This window comes from Chionomys nivalis, chromosome X (genome assembly GCF_950005125.1).
Source record: "Chionomys nivalis chromosome X, mChiNiv1.1, whole genome shotgun sequence".
NCBI lineage: Eukaryota > Metazoa > Chordata > Mammalia > Rodentia > Cricetidae > Chionomys > Chionomys nivalis.
In genome coordinates, this window is record NC_080112.1 from 56,528,028 (window position 1) to 56,544,887 (window position 16,860).

Genomic DNA, 16,860 nt, shown 5'->3' on the forward strand with positions numbered 1-16,860 from the left:
AAATATTATAATTTTTACTTGATAACTGTTTTGTTATATGTAATTTTGCTATGTTAAAGTTAAAGCCTTCCTTTTTTGTTTAAACAGAAAAAGGGAAAATGATGGAGGAAAGTCATTGGTTAAATAATAAAGAAACTGCTTGGCCCTCATAAGTTAGAACATAGGTGGGTGGAGTAAACAGAACAGAATGCTGGGAGGAAGAGGAAGTGAGCTCAGACTCCATAGCTCTTCTCTCTGGAGCAGATGCGATGAAGCTCCAACCCAGGATGGATGTAGGCTAGAATCTTCCTGGTAAGCACACCTTGGGGTGCTACATACATTATTATAAATGGGCTAGTCCAGGTGCGAGAGTTAGCAGAGGCTAGATATAATGGGCCAAGCAGTGTTTAAAAGAATACTGTTTGTGTGTTGTTATTTCGGGGCATAAGCTAGCCAGGCGGCCCAGGAGCTGGGGCAGCAGGAACGCAGCCCGCAGCTCCCACAACAAGGTTGCAATAGTGGCACCCACATATTGGTAATAATCAACATCTCTCTAATTGTACTTAAGGCCTTCTCCCCAGGAGGATAATCATTCCTGGTACTGGAAACCTAGCCAATGCTCAGGGTTAGTGGGATCATGTATCTTAGGGTAGATCATACTATCTTAACTTTACTAAACCAGTATTAATGCTACCTGAATTCTAAACATATACTCATATTCATATGGACAAGTATAACTGTCACTTGTCATTCAAGAAATTTCGTTTTGCGAACAAAGGAGACCATTATAGAAAACTATAACAGTTCAAAATACAGAGAACAAGTTAGTGCTAGGTTTTCAGCACCAATTGATACATCAACAAAAAAAAAATCCATACACCCAAGGCTCAGGCAACATTGCAAAAGAAAGGGCAGAAAGATTATAAGAGCCAAATGACAAGGAAACCTGCTGCAATTGTCTCATGGATGGTAACAGAGAAGATCCACCTATGCTACCTCAACAATAAGGCTGCCCAAGATAGACCTGAAGAATGACAACATCAATAGACATGTTACAACTGAAAGAAGAAATCTCACAGGGCCGTTCACATAGATAAAGAACTATAGGCAACAAAAAAATAGTGGGATCTAGAGAAATTTTCCTCCATAAAGATAACCCCAGCCGGGTGGTGGTGGCGCATGCCTTTAATCCCAGCACTCGGGAGGCAGAGGCAGGCGGATCTCTGTGAGTTCGAGGCCAGCCTGGTCTACAAGAGCTAGTTCCAGGACAGGAACCAAAAAGCTACAGAGAAACCCTATCTCGAAAAATCAAAAAAAAAAAAAAAAAGATTACCTCAAATTGGTTATCCACTAGCAATTGAAATCATTATACATACAAGTAACATTAGATGGATTGAGCATGTTGTATTTACATATGTAGCCTTTAGAATAAGCTTCCTTTAGTTTAAGAGATTTTATACCATATTTATAATCTATGGAAAAAGCTACACATTCACACAATCCAGATATAGGTGCATTTCTGAGTTTACATAGACAAACACATACAAATAAATAAAACCCATACCTTCACTTCTACTATTTTACCCAAGAATAAGGAGTAAACAAAGAGAAAACTCCTTGATGGAAATGAAGGAGCTGTTCTACCAGAACATAAGAATCTTCATTGATTTGAGCTAAAAAATTGACAAAAAGTGAAGGATGACAAACCAGATTCTTTGTAATTTTACATTCAAGGGAGATTAGATTTCACCAAGACATCAATTTGTTTGAAAAATTTTCAAATTGTCAGACACTAAAATCAAATTCTCAAACATTGTTGCCTACAGTGACTAATAATGTATTGACTACAAATGAATCAAAACAAAACAGAAGCACAAAATTAGTAGAAACCAAATTATAAGTAGAAAAATAGAGAACACACACATTTTTCTTAGTGCTTCAGATTTATCCAAGGAAAAGACATATCCAAAATTTGGCCATTTATGTATAATGCTTCAAAATTGACCTAAATATGACAAGTGGATCTTTTGAACAATTTATTTGGCATCTGAAACAGTGAGATTCTTTCCAAATTTGGTAAAACCATTGCACTCATACATATATGAAGTGAACAAACATAATACTTATTTAAACCAGATAGGCAGAAATTATAAGTGTTTTCTAAATTATCCAGTAAATGGAGAATAGAGTAATAATTTTTGATATTTAAATTTTTAAGATGAGATAAAGTGGTTTTAATGTAAGAGGAACTAGGTTGTATTCATTGAACACATTTAAATATGTTTAAATGAATTGAAAGGCAAATTCAGTTATCATCAAAGAACTTAGAGCACTACCTTTTATATACAAGAAAAGCTTTCTATTTGTGCTGCTTAGTTTTTGCCAATTTTACACAGACTGAGAAGAGGGACTCTCAATAGAGAAAATGTCTCTATCAGATTAATTTTTGGAAAAACATGTGGGACATTTTGTTGATTAATGATTGGCATTAAAGTGCCCAGCCTACTGTGGGCAGTGCCATTCCTGGACAGGTGGTCATGGGTTCAATATAAAAGCATGACTATCAAGCCATGAAAAACTAGAAAGTAATCAGTATTCCTTCATGCCTTTTGCATCAGGTCCTGTCTCTGAGTTAACATCCTCATTTAGTTTCTGCTTTGGCACCCCTCAATGATAAATATGAGCAGGACATTTAAGTCATATAACCCTTTCCTCTCCCAAGTCACATTTGGTCATGATCCTCATCACTGCAACAGAAAAGTAACAATGTCACCAAAAGCCATTTTAGTTTCCTATGATCCTAATGTCAAATAGAGACTTTCCTCAGAGGAAAAGTTATTGCTAGGATCAGTTTCTTATCATGATCATTCACATTCTCAAACCTGAAATATGCAGTGAGAAGAATGACATGATTAAGATCCATAATAAAGGAGGTTGATACCTGACTAATGAGAGGCTATAGAATGCACTAATGCAGGGTCATTTTTATGTTTAAGACATTAAGGCCAAGAACATAATAGTGCAGGATGTAGCAGATTAAAGCCCAACATCGTGAGTAGATAAAGGAAATATTAGAGCTCCATTAAGCATAGAAAGTTGACTTGTCCCCATTGTCCACATTCCAAGTCACAGTGCAATGTAGATCATCATCTACTTAAAGAATTCTCTTCTCAGTATCCTTTGAGGGAGAGAGGGCTTGGTTAATTGTGGGTATTTGAATGACTGGTTTCAGAGAAATAAGTTCCAAAAAGTATGAAATCATGATGAGAGCTGGGGGCCTAATAAGCACATTTACTCACATCAGAGTGATTGTCATACTTGGGGCAAAAGTGAAAGCAACGACTGAGATAATAAAGTATTTAGTTATGATAGGAAAGTGCTAAATACAGAAGATGTTTAACAGGTGTATAAGAAGAAAATGACAGTGTAGTTGACATGAGCTTATCAAAGGAGAAATTATACATGAAAACTGAAGAGCAACAAGAGAAATAAGAAAGAAATACACAAAACAGGAATTATGTGTGTGCAGCTTTAGTTTACTATTCATTAATATCCTCCTTTAATATCAAGAAAATGGCTTGGAGCATAAATTACTAGCAAGTATTCTGATTCTTCCTGAGGGGTAAATAGATATACATTGACACTTGTAAAATAATCAAAATTAATGATAAAGTATAGAAGTAGTACCTGAAAATATATTGTTATAAGACAGTAATAGTAAAATATAAGCTACTCTCTGGCATTAGCAGTTATTTACTAGTTATTAATTATTAATGATTGAATATTTGTGTAAATTATGCAGTGAGATGCAATTATCAAACACACAAATCAACCTCAATCTAAAACATCTCTAATCTGCCTTAAAATCATATATTTGAAAGAGTAAAATAGCAATAGTTCAAAATTCTACATCAGAAAACTAAAGGGAGATGGATACATTAGGCAGGACCCACTCTAGATTCTTCTGTTACTTCTCTCTTGTGATTCTTCTTCTCTGTCTCTGTCATGGCAAAAGAAGTTGGCTTAGCTTTTGGGTAACTTTCAAGAGAGTTCCAAGTATGAGGAAAATTCTTCCAGGGTTGTGCTTAGGATACTTAGGAAAACTTGCTTATAAGTGTTTCCTGCCACATGACCATAAAATGAAGTAAGATATCCTTCTGTATATGTGTTGCTTTTATTGGTTGATAGATAAAGCTCTTTGGGCCAATGGCTTAACAGAGTAAAGTCAGGTGGGAAATCAGAACAAAGAGTGAGAGAGAGGGTGGAGGAGGGCATCATCAGAGAGACGTCATGTAGTTGCCAAAGGAGACAGATGCTGGAAACTTTCTGGTAGGCTGTAGCCTTGTGGTGATACACATATTAATAGAAATGGGTTGATTTAAGATATAAAAGTTAGCCAGGAATATGACTAAGGCATTGCCCAAACAGTGTTGTAATTAACATAATTTTGTGTGATTATTAAAGTCTTGGAGGCCGGGAAATGACTGAGTAGTCTCCATTTACAAAATGGTGCCCACCATCAGGGGCATGGATTCACATAAAACCTAAAAAAATCTTATAGAAAAAAGAGAGTTTCTAGACCCACAAAAATGGGAGGCAAACACAGATTCTTGGTGGCCATATATTTTCAGATAGGCTCTGTATGTTGGCAGTGAGCAGGGTTCCTTTAAGAAAAGGTTTTCTGACTCAGTGTTAGTAGCAAAAACTGTAAGACCTCTTTAAAAACTGGCTTCCCGGTTTGTGCTGTTTGCATGAATGGCTCTGACTCTTTCAGGAGGTACTGCTGTGGAGCACTTAAATACACTGTGTGAGCAGCATGTTATAAATTGCTTAATGGAGACATGAATCTGCTGTGTTCCTGGAGCTGGGGAAGTAAGCATGATTTGTAGAGGTGGTAAAGATACCTCCACCATATTGAGTGGGTTGCAGTCAACAGGCAGGACCTCAGAGTTTGTCCTAGCCATGCCCACTTAGCATTAAAAAAGGTGTTCCTGGTTAGAAAAGGATTTTATGTACACAATAGGATAAATTCAGACATTAAAAGACCTCTAAATGTAGGCTTGGGAGAGAGAGGAAAAGGAGCATAGACAGCTATAAAAAGGAAGAAACACATCGCTTCTCGGCCTTTTGGCTAAGATCAAGTGTAGTATCTGTTCTTATCAGGAAGAAACAGTTTAAAAACAAAACAAAGTCTTTAAAGAGACAGTAAAGTAATATAAAAGAGTATAAACAGATATAGATTAAAGGAGTAAAATAGAAAAAAGCCACATAAAGATGAAAAATGCACAGAGGGACTAAATAATGTATATTATTATGTTTTCTTTAAATTTTTTGACTGTGAAAACTACAGAGAAAAATTTTATTGTACAGACTGCTGGGTTATACCAACATGTATATTTTAAAGATATTCTGACTTCAAAATTTGAGTCTAAGGACAGGCCACTTTGGAAAAAAGGTTCTGCTTTTGTTTCCACAGAAGAGGAAAACCTGTGGAATACTTCCAGGCTAATATGGTTTGATGAAACAAGACACCCCCCAAAAGGTTTCCATGAAACTCTAAAAGTACTTCACCCACCAAATAGCAGAAAGCAGTTTTGAGAAAACAACACCCAAATTTCAAAATTATTGTTTCTAAATGTTTGTTTTCATTTAAAAGAGGTTGTTTTTAAGTAACTAATGGTCACAGTCAATTTAAAAAAAATAAGGGTGATCTAGAGATGAATAGTTTGCATTGGTAAGGATCAGGGTCTATTGATACAGATTTAAAGTCGGTTTTGCTACATTGTTTATATGTATTTGTGCTCTTGTTTAAGGTATTGTGTTTGTGTTGCTCATTTAAAAATATAATTTGTAATTTAAAATTACAGATTAATAGTCATTTATAATAGTCAAACTAGTAGATTAGTTTTCTAGATATACAGAGATATATTTAGTTAGATAATCTTCAACACTGCAAAGACCTACAGAATATGGCATTTAAAAGGATTTAAGAACTTAGGCTTTTCTCAACAGTGAGGTATGTCTGCTTCTTGACCCACGGAAAAGTTTCCAAAAGATTGGACAGTCCTTCAGGTTCCCTGCTTCATGAAAGTATCTTTGAGACATTCTGCAGGACACAGAAGAAAGTGATTGACGAACTTCCAATACAGATGAAACAATCTTTCAAATTTCATGCTTCATGTAAAAGCTCACCAGATACTATGGGCCTGTAGCCTGAAGATGGATGATGCAATGTTATATAAGCAATTTGGGTTACTGTCCAGGCAGCGAGATTCCTTGCCAAGTCTAGAGATTTGGAAGTTGCTTAACGATGCACTTACTATTTACTTAGGTAATATCTTATCCTTCTGGGGGTCTTTGATGGAGTTGAAGAAAAATAGTTATAATTTCCCTTAGTTATCATAAAAGATAAATTAGATATGAAACTTTACACTAACAAAGATAAAATAGATGATAGTATATTTTCTGTAATTTTGCCAGATACAAATAGACTAAACATTGTAACTATAATTCTTGCTTGATACCTGTTTTGTTATATGTAATTTACTATATTAAAGTTAAAATCTTCCCTTTTAATTAGACAGAAAATGGGAGATGATGTAGGATGTCCTTCGGTAATTGTTTTACTTTTATTGGTTGGTGAATATAGCTGTTTGGGCCAAAGGCTTAGCAGAGTAAAACCAGACAGGAAATCAGAACACACAGAAAGAGAGAGATTAGGCACAGTCAAAGAGACACCACATAGCTGCCAAAGAAGACAAATGCCAGAACCTTACTGGTAGGCCACAGCCTTGTGGTGATACACAGATTAATATAAATGGGTTAATTTAAGATATAAGAAATATGCTGGAACCATTGGTCAAACAGTGTTGTAATTAACATAGTTTCTGTGAGAATATATTCGGTCTGGATGGCTGGGAAATGAAAGCACAGTCTCTGTTTACAATCAAATGTTACATACATAGAAATATTATTTAGATGCTTACTCTTTTATTCGTAACTAATCTGTTGCTGGAGCAAAATGAAAATTGGACTTAGGTGGAAATGTCTTTTCAAAGTCAAAGTGCTTAGAGGATCAGCTAGTACACTGCCATGACTTTATGTTTCTACTCATCTGTGCCTGTAAGTTTCAAAGGAAAAACAATGGTGATGAGTATCATAGCAAATACCTAATCCAGCTTCTTGTCAAATGCCCTTCTACCTCGAAGAATTCTCAACTTAAAGGATTAAATGTGGCTGTGTAAGTCTTTCTGCCCCAGGGAGGAATCCATTCATACAAGCATAGTGCTCTCATGGCTTTCTGATTAAGAAGCCTAAAGGAACCTCATGCTGTTTTTTATGTAAGCTTGTAAAATCTACTTTTGCTGATTAATTTTGATAATGTCATAGATGTACATAATTTTGTTTATACTTTAAGTCCAAAAGCTGCAGCTTTGCTTCTCCAATTTACTAGAAGTCTTCTAGGCAAGGTACTCTGCTAGACAATTAATATTATTATTTGATATTTTATTCTTTGAACTAACTCATGAGATTATAGTTTTAGGAGAATTACTCAAATATATTAGTTTTCCCAAACCATATTTCTAATAAACCACAGTATATTCATAGAAATTACTGCCTTCTGGTTTAAAACAGAGTGTTACTTCAAACTTGATACAGCAAACTATCTTTGGCATCCTGCAAAACCCTGTTAATTAAAACAGTGATCTAAGAGTAAAAATACTTGTAAAAATAGTTTGGCATGGAAAAATATAGTAAACTAAATGTTCATGAAGTCAGGAATATGGTTTATTTGGATCATTGTCCTCTGCCCAGGACCTACCATAGTGATTGACAAGGGAGATGCTTAATATCTGTGAGTATTTGTACTGGATGAAAAACAAAAATTAATACATCATCTTATAGGCTGATTCTGAATTAAGTATACACCATAATCTTAGAGAATTCTATCAATTGAATTGACAAGAAAAGCATCATTCATATTAGAATTATAGACCTTGAGAATATAAGCTGTGACCTAAGATCAAATCCATTTAACAGACTTGTGATCATGAAATTTTAATATTTTCAAATAACTAGAGATATTGTTAATGTACAATTTAACTCTAAGTGATGAGCATGTAATTGTAAATTCTTATCTGTAGATAATGTTAGTACTAGTGATCCAAGAGTCACGTGAAATACAGAAATGGTTACTCCTGAGTGGCATAAGTCATTCTCAGGGTATCTCTCTTTTAGCTTTCTCCAACAATATTTCATTCAACTAGAATAAATGATCAGACCTGGCATTGTTGACTGAGACATACAAGTTCTTTATTGAATTATGTGTGATTCAACACAGCACGTGCTTGTTTTTCCCCCATAACTCATCAGAAACTAACAGCTCTGATCTTATGCCAACCATCTTAGATGATACCTATGTAATCAGACAAATACTAAGCAAACAGCAGAACTCAAGCTTTTTATTGGCCCAATAATTGCCTTGTTTACCAACACTATTTCTTGTCATTTTCTTTTCCTTCACAACATAGTTTAATGACACCCTCCCAAAGTATTCTCTACTGAAAAATATCACAGGTCATCATTTTTCATCTCCCTAAAGGATTTCTGGACCACACAACTCTTTTGGTGATTTGAGATAGTAGAGTCAGGTAGAGGGTGAGGTCTAGTACACAGAGGGAGCAAAATTTGCACTTGAGTAAAACCTGTTGACATAGAGGAAAGCTAGAAATCTCACAGATAAGGCTATTAGAAGTGACTGGCACCACAGGGACAGGTGCAGAAGGCACAACAAATAATTAGAGAGATCTATATGTCATTATAACATTAAATGCATACCCTTTGGTGGAGATTTAAAATGTTTAGGAGACAGGTGGTCAAGGAAGTAATATTGAGAGCTATATATAAAAGACAGAGTATGCACAGGAAAGTCATGACTATGAAAATATACTTAAAACCCTTCAAAAATGTGACACAGAAGCCTTCAACTTGGCATCTTTGTTCAGTATGGCCATTAAGCTTTTGAAGCTCTTCTCCACTCCTGGCCAGTTCATCTCTTCCAAGCACAATCTTTCATAGTAAATCTTCCTGTTTTCTTTACTACTATCTACATAGTTCTGTAGCAGTATTTGTTAAGGAACACAAGAAACTGAAGTTTTCAAGAATTCCAGCAGACTAAACTTTGAGCAAATTATGCTAAGTGAAATAAACCAGTCATAGGAAAGCAAATGTTAGATGATTAAACTTACAAGAGGGGTTGAAATAAAGTTACAGAAATAAAATGTCATTGTCCTTTCTAAGAACTGAGGGATTAGGTAAAATGAAGATTTACTAATCATTATGCCTAAAGTCTCATTTAAAGAAGATGAGTAATTTCCAGAGCTATGCTGTGTAATATCCATTTATCTTGCCTTTAATTTTTTTTTCAGAGTGTAATTATCTGGGTAAATGTCAATAACTCAGTAAAATACAACTAAAAAGTAAAATAGAAAACTGAAGAGAAAGTAGAAAACAGAAAAAAAGAAATACATTTTGAGGTATTTAGAAATGATGCGGGTAAAACCAGCATGTGTGGTATCTCAGATATCAAGAAGAGAAAAAGCTGCAGAGAAAAAATTGATCAGTTGTGTGTGAAGTGCTATTGAGATTTTCAGTATGATGAACACTGAGAATGACTATGCATTTAACAGTGTAATAATCAAGGGTGACCTTGACCAGTGCATTTTCAGCAGAATAGTGAGGGTGAGGGACTGATTGGAGTACATTCAGGTGAGAATAAGAGGAAAGAAATTAAAGTAATTAAAGAAATTTAAGGAAAGTTGCACTAATGAGATGAGATAATAGAAACTTAACTATAATGTGAATTAGAGTTTAGAGGTTTTCTTTTTGGATGGGAGAAACAATGGGCTATTTGCATGCTTTAAAGAATATTCAGTTGAGAGGAACAAACTGACTATGGTAGAGAGAAGAAAATTGTGGAAATGATATCCTTGACACTAATTAACAAACACACTATTGTATGTCACCTGAAAACAGCTTTATGGGATGAGTGTACACAATTATCAGATACTAGAAAGACTAAATGAATAGATTCACATTGACATCACTGCAGCCATACTGAATTGCCAACTCCATGATTGTCTGTGAGGATCAGTAGCTTATTTTTACAGCATATACTTAATAGGCAAAATTATTAAAATGGTATATAGGGTTTTAAGACTGAAACAAGAATGGGCCTTATACTTTGATATTAGCTTGATAACTAAGTCATAATCTATCTAATTTGGATGAAATGACTTTTGTCCTAACCAGTAGACAGATACATGTCTGTTTCTCATTCCAAGTCATAGGACTCCACTTGATCTAACTAATCACCAAGATTATGCTTCTACCAGTTAGTTCTCTACATTGGAGTCCTTGATTTATCTGCCCCTCCCTGCCGTTTTTTATCTCTGGCAGTTTTAGGGCTGACTTTCATAAATTGCCATAGGATAATTCTAAGAGCTTTATTTGTTGAAATAGGAGCAGCGGGGCTGCGTCCCCGGCACCTGGCCGCCTGCATGGCTAGCTTATGCCCTGAAATAATTACACAGAAACTGTATTCTTTTAAACACTGCCTGGCCCATTAGTTCCAGCCTCTTATTGGCTAGCTCTTACATATTGACCTAACCCATTTCTAATATTCTATGTAGCACCACGAGCTGGCTTACCAGGAAAGATCTTAATCTGGAGTGAGAGAATCATGGCGACAACTTGACTTGGCTTCTTTCTCCCAGCATTTTGTTCTGTCTACTCCACCTACCTAATTTTTTGTCCTATTAAAAGGGCCAAGGCAGTCACTTTATTTAACCAATGAAATTAACACAAAACAGAAGACTCTGCTCCATCATTTATTTAACAGAGTTACAAAACTGAGGATATAATTGTTGTATGAGATCAAGTAGAAATATTAAAGCCAAGTATAAACAAGCAGCAAGAAAACTTTTAGTGGCTGTCTATAGACTAAATAATTGATATCATGAGGTACTTAAAGTAAAGAAAACTAGAAAACATGTCCCACAAGAGTGAAAGATTTCACAAAACATAAGTTGATGTACCAAGATTCCTTTTGCACTTCTAGACACTTTTCTGTGGAAAAGGTTCATGTTCCTCTAGTTCCTGAATGTGAATCCTGAATTCATCATTACCTTATGTTTTCTTATAGAGATATAAAAATGTATTTCCAATATGTGGACTCTCTGAATGAAGCTTTAGGTCTCTGCAGGATTTTAGGTTTATATAACTATGATCAACAAGTCACTAAAGAATGAAAACAGGAAACAACATAGTTACATGCCAAAAGTTTCTGGCAGGATGCATATTGTTCTTTCTTTCACATGAAAAATGCTAAAATTAAACAGATACATTTTCTTTTTATCTTTATTAATTTTTAAATAAAAATTAATAATTGAGATAATTACATCATTTATCATCTGCCATTCTTCCCTCTAATCCCTCCCATATATTTCTCATGATTTTCATTCATGCTCATAGCCTCTGTTTTTATTGATTGTTATTACATGTACATATGTATATGTATATACACACATATAGTCACTAATAAAACTTTCTTAGACATGCTGAAACTTTGCTGGTAGACCTGACCTCGTGGTAATACACAGATTATTAGAAATGGGTTAAATTAATATGTAAGAGTTAGCCAATAAGAAGCTAGAGCTAATGGGCCAAGCAGTGATTTATATAATACAGTGGTACCAAAGGAAAAAAAAAGCTGCACCATTTTGAAATGCTGGCTTTCTGGGTCATGCTGCCAGCACAAACTCTAACTCTTTCTCTGTAGGTCCACCTATAGAGCATTTGACTAGGGCTTGTGAGAAGACTGCTGCAGCTTGCTTAATGGCGGCATGAACTGTCTGTGTGCCTAAGAATGGGGCAGTGAAGGCAGCTCAGACTTGTGAGCAACTCCACCATGCTGGACTGGGCAAGACAAGCAAGCAGTACCTATGTACCCTAGTAATGGTGCAGCTTAAGTTTTAAGAAGTGCTTAGCATTTTAAAAAGCACTCCTAGACAGTAAAAAATTAAAGATATGCAATAAAGACAAATACAGATTGAAAAGAACTCTAAATGAGTCACAGTGTTAGATAAATGTACATAGGTATGGGAGAGATAAGATAAAGAGTATAAAAATTTAGAACAAAGTCTTTAAGGACACAGAGTACAGACAGTTATAGATTAAGAAGAGTAAAGAAACATAAGCCACATAAGTCTGGATTATGTATATTATTGAGTTTTCTTTGAATTTTTTGACTGTGAAGAAGCTAAGGACAGAGAGACATTTCATTGTATGGACTGTTAAGTTAAACCAATATAAAGGTATCTTGATTCCAAAATTTGAGTCTAAATATATGTTGCTTTGGAAAAGAGGTTCTTCTTTTGTTTTCACAGAAGATGAGAACCTGTGGATTGCTTCCGGACCAATATGGTTTGATGAAACAAGACCCTCTGAAATGTTGCTGTGAACACCCCACAAAGAAAATACTTCACCCAATAAACAGCAGGAAAAAGTTTGGATAGAACTATGTCCATATTCCCAAATATAGTTTGTATATGTTTCCTTACATTTAAAGGGGGGATATGCTATAGAGATTTGCATTGGTATGTGTCTTGGTCAATTGAAACAAATTTAAGGTCAATTTTGTTATAGTGTGTATATATATTTCTGCTCTTGATTAAGGTATTGTATTTGTGTAGTTCATTTTAAAATGTAACGTATACTTAAGAAATATAGGTTAATAGATAGTCATCTATAGTAGTTAAGATTATCGTCATGTTAGTTAAGTTTTCTAGATATAGAGGGATATATTTCAGTTAGATAGGTATTCTTCAATTCTTTCAGAGCCCTTCAGAATATGGTCTTTAAAATGTTTTTTAATTTAATTTAATTTTTTATTATTAAATTTTTTAATTAAAAATTTCTGCCTCCTCCCCATCTCCCTTTTCCCTCCCCCTCCCCCCACTCCCCACACCGCACTCCTCTCCCCTCTCCCTCTCCAGTCCAAAGAGCAGTCAGGGTTCCCTGCCCTGTGGGCAGTCCAAGGTCCTCCCCACTCCATCCTGGTCTAGGATGGTAAGCATCAAACCGTCTAGGCTCCCACAAAGCCAGTACATGCAGTAGGGTCAAAACTCAGTGCCATTGTCCTTGGCTTCTCAGCAGCCCTCATTGTCCACCATATAAAATTATATCAATTTTTAATATCTTTACTGAGAAAAACACTAAAACATGTGAAATATTTTAACATCATGAAAGTCAACAGTGAGATGATAAATATGTAATCACAGGGAAATTATAGGTTATATAGTTTTACTACAGTAAGGATAATTTGAAATTTGGGAGTATTTGGCTAAGTAAACCTTAGAAGTTTTACTTTTGATTTTTTTTTATTAAAAATTTCCACCTCCTCCCCACCTCTCTTTTCCTCCCCCCTTCCCCTCCGTCTCCAGTCCTAAGAGCAGTCAGGGTTCCCTGCCCTGTGGGAAGTCCAAGGTCCTCGCCCCTCCATCCAGGTCTAGGAAGGTGAGCATCCAAACAGGCTAGGCTCCCACAAAGCCAGTACATGCAGTAGGATCAAAACCCAGTGTCATTGTCCTTGGCTTCTCAGCAGCCCTCATTGTCCTCCATGTTCAGAGAGTCCAGTTTTATCCCATGCTTTTTCAGTCCCAGTCCAGCTGGCCTTGGGTATCATCATGCACAAAACTCAAGTCCAAATGGATTAAAATGTTTTAATAACTTAGGCTTTTCATTGCAATGAGACATATCTGCTCTTGGCAGCACCAATTACTTCGAGAGGAAGATGGGCATTGAAGAGGCTCCTTATGAAGTTTGCTAGACATGTGGGCAAGAAACTGCTTTTGCCTGGATTGTGTAACTGGACTTGCAGAACTCACAGAGAAATGACTGCTGAATTGCCTGATGTTGAAATGGTCCTTTGGTATTCCTGCTTCATCAAAGAGTCTGCTAGAGATTCTGTAGGACACAGGAAAATGTGACCGGCAAACTGCCAATATAGGTAGATCTGTCTTTAAAATTTCCTGCTTCATGGAAAAATCTTCTGGATGCTATGGGCCTGTAGGCTGAAGAAAGATGCCCCAAAAGTACAGAACTTTGGGTGACTGTCCAGGCAGCGAGATGTCTCTGTCAATTATAGAGTTTTGGAAGTTGGTTACAATGTACTTCCTGCTTACTTAGGTAATATCATATCCTTCTGGAGTCTTTGATGGTGTTGAAGAATTTATAGTTATAGTTATAGTTAGTTTTCCTTAGTTATAATAAAAGATAAAGTAGATATAAACATTGTAACTGTAATTCTTTTTTTTTCTTTTTTTTTTCTTTTTTTTTTATTAATTAATTAATTAAATTATTAAAGATTTCTGCCTCTTTCCCGCCACCACCTCCCATTCCCTCCCCCTCCCCCAATCAAGTCTTCCTTCCTCCTCAGCCCAAAGAGCAAGCAGGTTTCTCTGCCCTGTGGGAGGTCCAAGGACCACCCACCTCCATCCAGGTCTATTAAGGTGAGCATCCAAACTACCTGGGCTCCCACAAAGCCATTACATGCAATAGGATCAAGAACCCATTGCCATTGTTCTTCAGTTCTCAGTAGTCCTCATTGTCCATTATGTTCAGCGAGACCGGTTTTGTCCCATGCTTTTTCAGTCCCCGGCCAGCTGGCCTTGGTGAGTTCCCGATAGATCATCCCCATTGCCTCAGTGTGTGGGTGCACCCCTCGCCGTCCTGAGTTCCTTGCTCGTGCTCACTCTCCTTCTGCTCCTCCTTTGGATCGTGAGACTTCAGTCCAATGCTCCAATGTTGGTCTCTGTCTCTGTCTTCTTTCATCGCCTGATGAAGGTTAATATTCAGGGGGATGCTTATATGTTTTTCTTTGTGTTCACCTTCTTATTTAGCTTCTCTAGAGTCACGAATTATAGTCTCAATGTCCTTTATTTATGGCTAGAAACCAAATATGAGTGAGTACATCCCATGTTCCTCTTTTTGGGTCTGGCTTACCTCACTCAGGATAGTGTTTTCAATTTCCGTCCATTTGTATGCAAAATTCAAGAAGTCATTGTTTTTTACTGCTGAGTAGTACTCTAATATGTATATATTCCATACTTTCTTCATCCATTCTTCCATTGAAGGACATCTAGGTTGTTTCTTGCTTAAAAATTGTTTTGTTATATGTAATTTTATTATGTGAAAGTTAAAACCTTCCCTTTTGTTTAAACAGAAAAGGGGAAAGGGAGTGGGGTCCTCTGTTTATGTGTTGATTTTATTGGATAATGGATAAAGAAAACCGCCTTGGCCTATAGCATGGGAGTAGGAAGATGGAGAGAGACACTATGGAGCTGCCAGTGATAGACGTGCTAAAACTTTGCTGGTAGGCTATGACCTCGTGGTAATATGCAGGTTATTAGAAATGTGTTAAATTAATATGTAAGAGTTAGCCAATAAGAAGGTAGAGCCAATGGGTCAAGCAGTGTTTTAATTAATACAGTTTTTGTGTGATTATTTCAGTTCTGGGCAGTTGGGACAAACGAGCGGCTGGCTACAACACTTGCTCAGTTTGTTGTTTCAAGAAATACCTATTGGTTTAAAGAACTATTAGTAAACCAAAAATTTCCTTGATCAATACCAATAATTTATTTATCAATAATTATATTATGATGCTTATACAATTGTATTTAGTTATTCGTGCCTTTTATAATACTAACTCAGCTTATGCCTTCACATTCTTTGGAGATGATTCCTTACAAATATCTAATTTTGTCAGCATTTCATTTTCCCTCTCTGATCAATCAGTAGGTTACTCTCTCAGTGTTCCTTGGAGTTGACAATTAACAGTATTAAACAACCAGACATTCCCTGGTTCCTTTTAGAGTGAAAAGGGGAAAAATGACAGGTTTTCTATCTTGAGTAACCTTAGTATTATCATACCAGCATGGGTATCTCCTATCATTCAGAGATAAGAAATATCAGTGTTACTTGCAGAGTTTCAGAGATAATTTAAGAACTACTTTAGAAATTTAATAAATTTTAGAGATGCTTATATAATAATTTCTACCATGACAGTATTCAAAATAACAAAATAACATCTAGTCTTTTTTGTTGAACACATGGGTATAAGGAATAAAACTTGTATATGCTATATGGTTTCTCAGAAGCTGCACTATGAGTTAGTAGAAGTTGTCAAGATGACCAAAAATTAGCCAGCACACAGCTCTTCATAGGGCAACTTCTGAGAAACCACATGACACATCCAAGTTGTATTTATTATATCTGTTGTCCAACAGCATAATACTGAATAAATAAAATATGTCTATATACAAAATGAATTGTTTTTCAGCTTTAAAGCAAAATAAAGTTTATTTATTAAAAAAATGGATGTAGCTGAACATATTCATATTAAGTGAATTAAGCTGACAAGTCTCCAAAAGATAAATATTGTATATTTTATCTTGTTTGTGATTGTCAAGGTTGTATATGGACACATAAAGCAAGACATGTATATAAACTGTGAACATAGAATTGGAAGAGGGAAAGATGATTAAGGGAAAGAGGTCTAATGGGAGAATACGGTTAATGTGAATTATATAAATATATGAAAATATCTTTATGAAACCTGGAGCCATATTTAATGAATATATCACAGTGATTTTTAAAATATATATATATGCGCACAACCACACACACACACACATACATATACATATATGTATATATATATCAAACAAATTAAGCACAGTTTAAAGTATTTCCCTACAAATAACTCATTTAAGTAATATGTTTCTCCAATGTGGGTCTTTGTCTCTGTCTCCTTTCATCGCC

At 35.6% G+C, this 16,860-nt stretch overlaps 1 protein-coding gene and 1 pseudogene across 1 annotated transcript in view; one reads left to right on the forward strand and one right to left on the reverse strand.

Moving 5' to 3' along the window:
* Il1rapl1 (interleukin 1 receptor accessory protein like 1) overlaps positions 1-16,860 on the reverse strand; it is a 653,936-nt gene that overhangs the window by 361,553 nt on the left and 275,523 nt on the right. The gene's annotated exons all lie outside the window — the stretch shown is intronic.
* LOC130868759 (U2 spliceosomal RNA) lies at positions 5,091-5,198 on the forward strand (annotated as a pseudogene).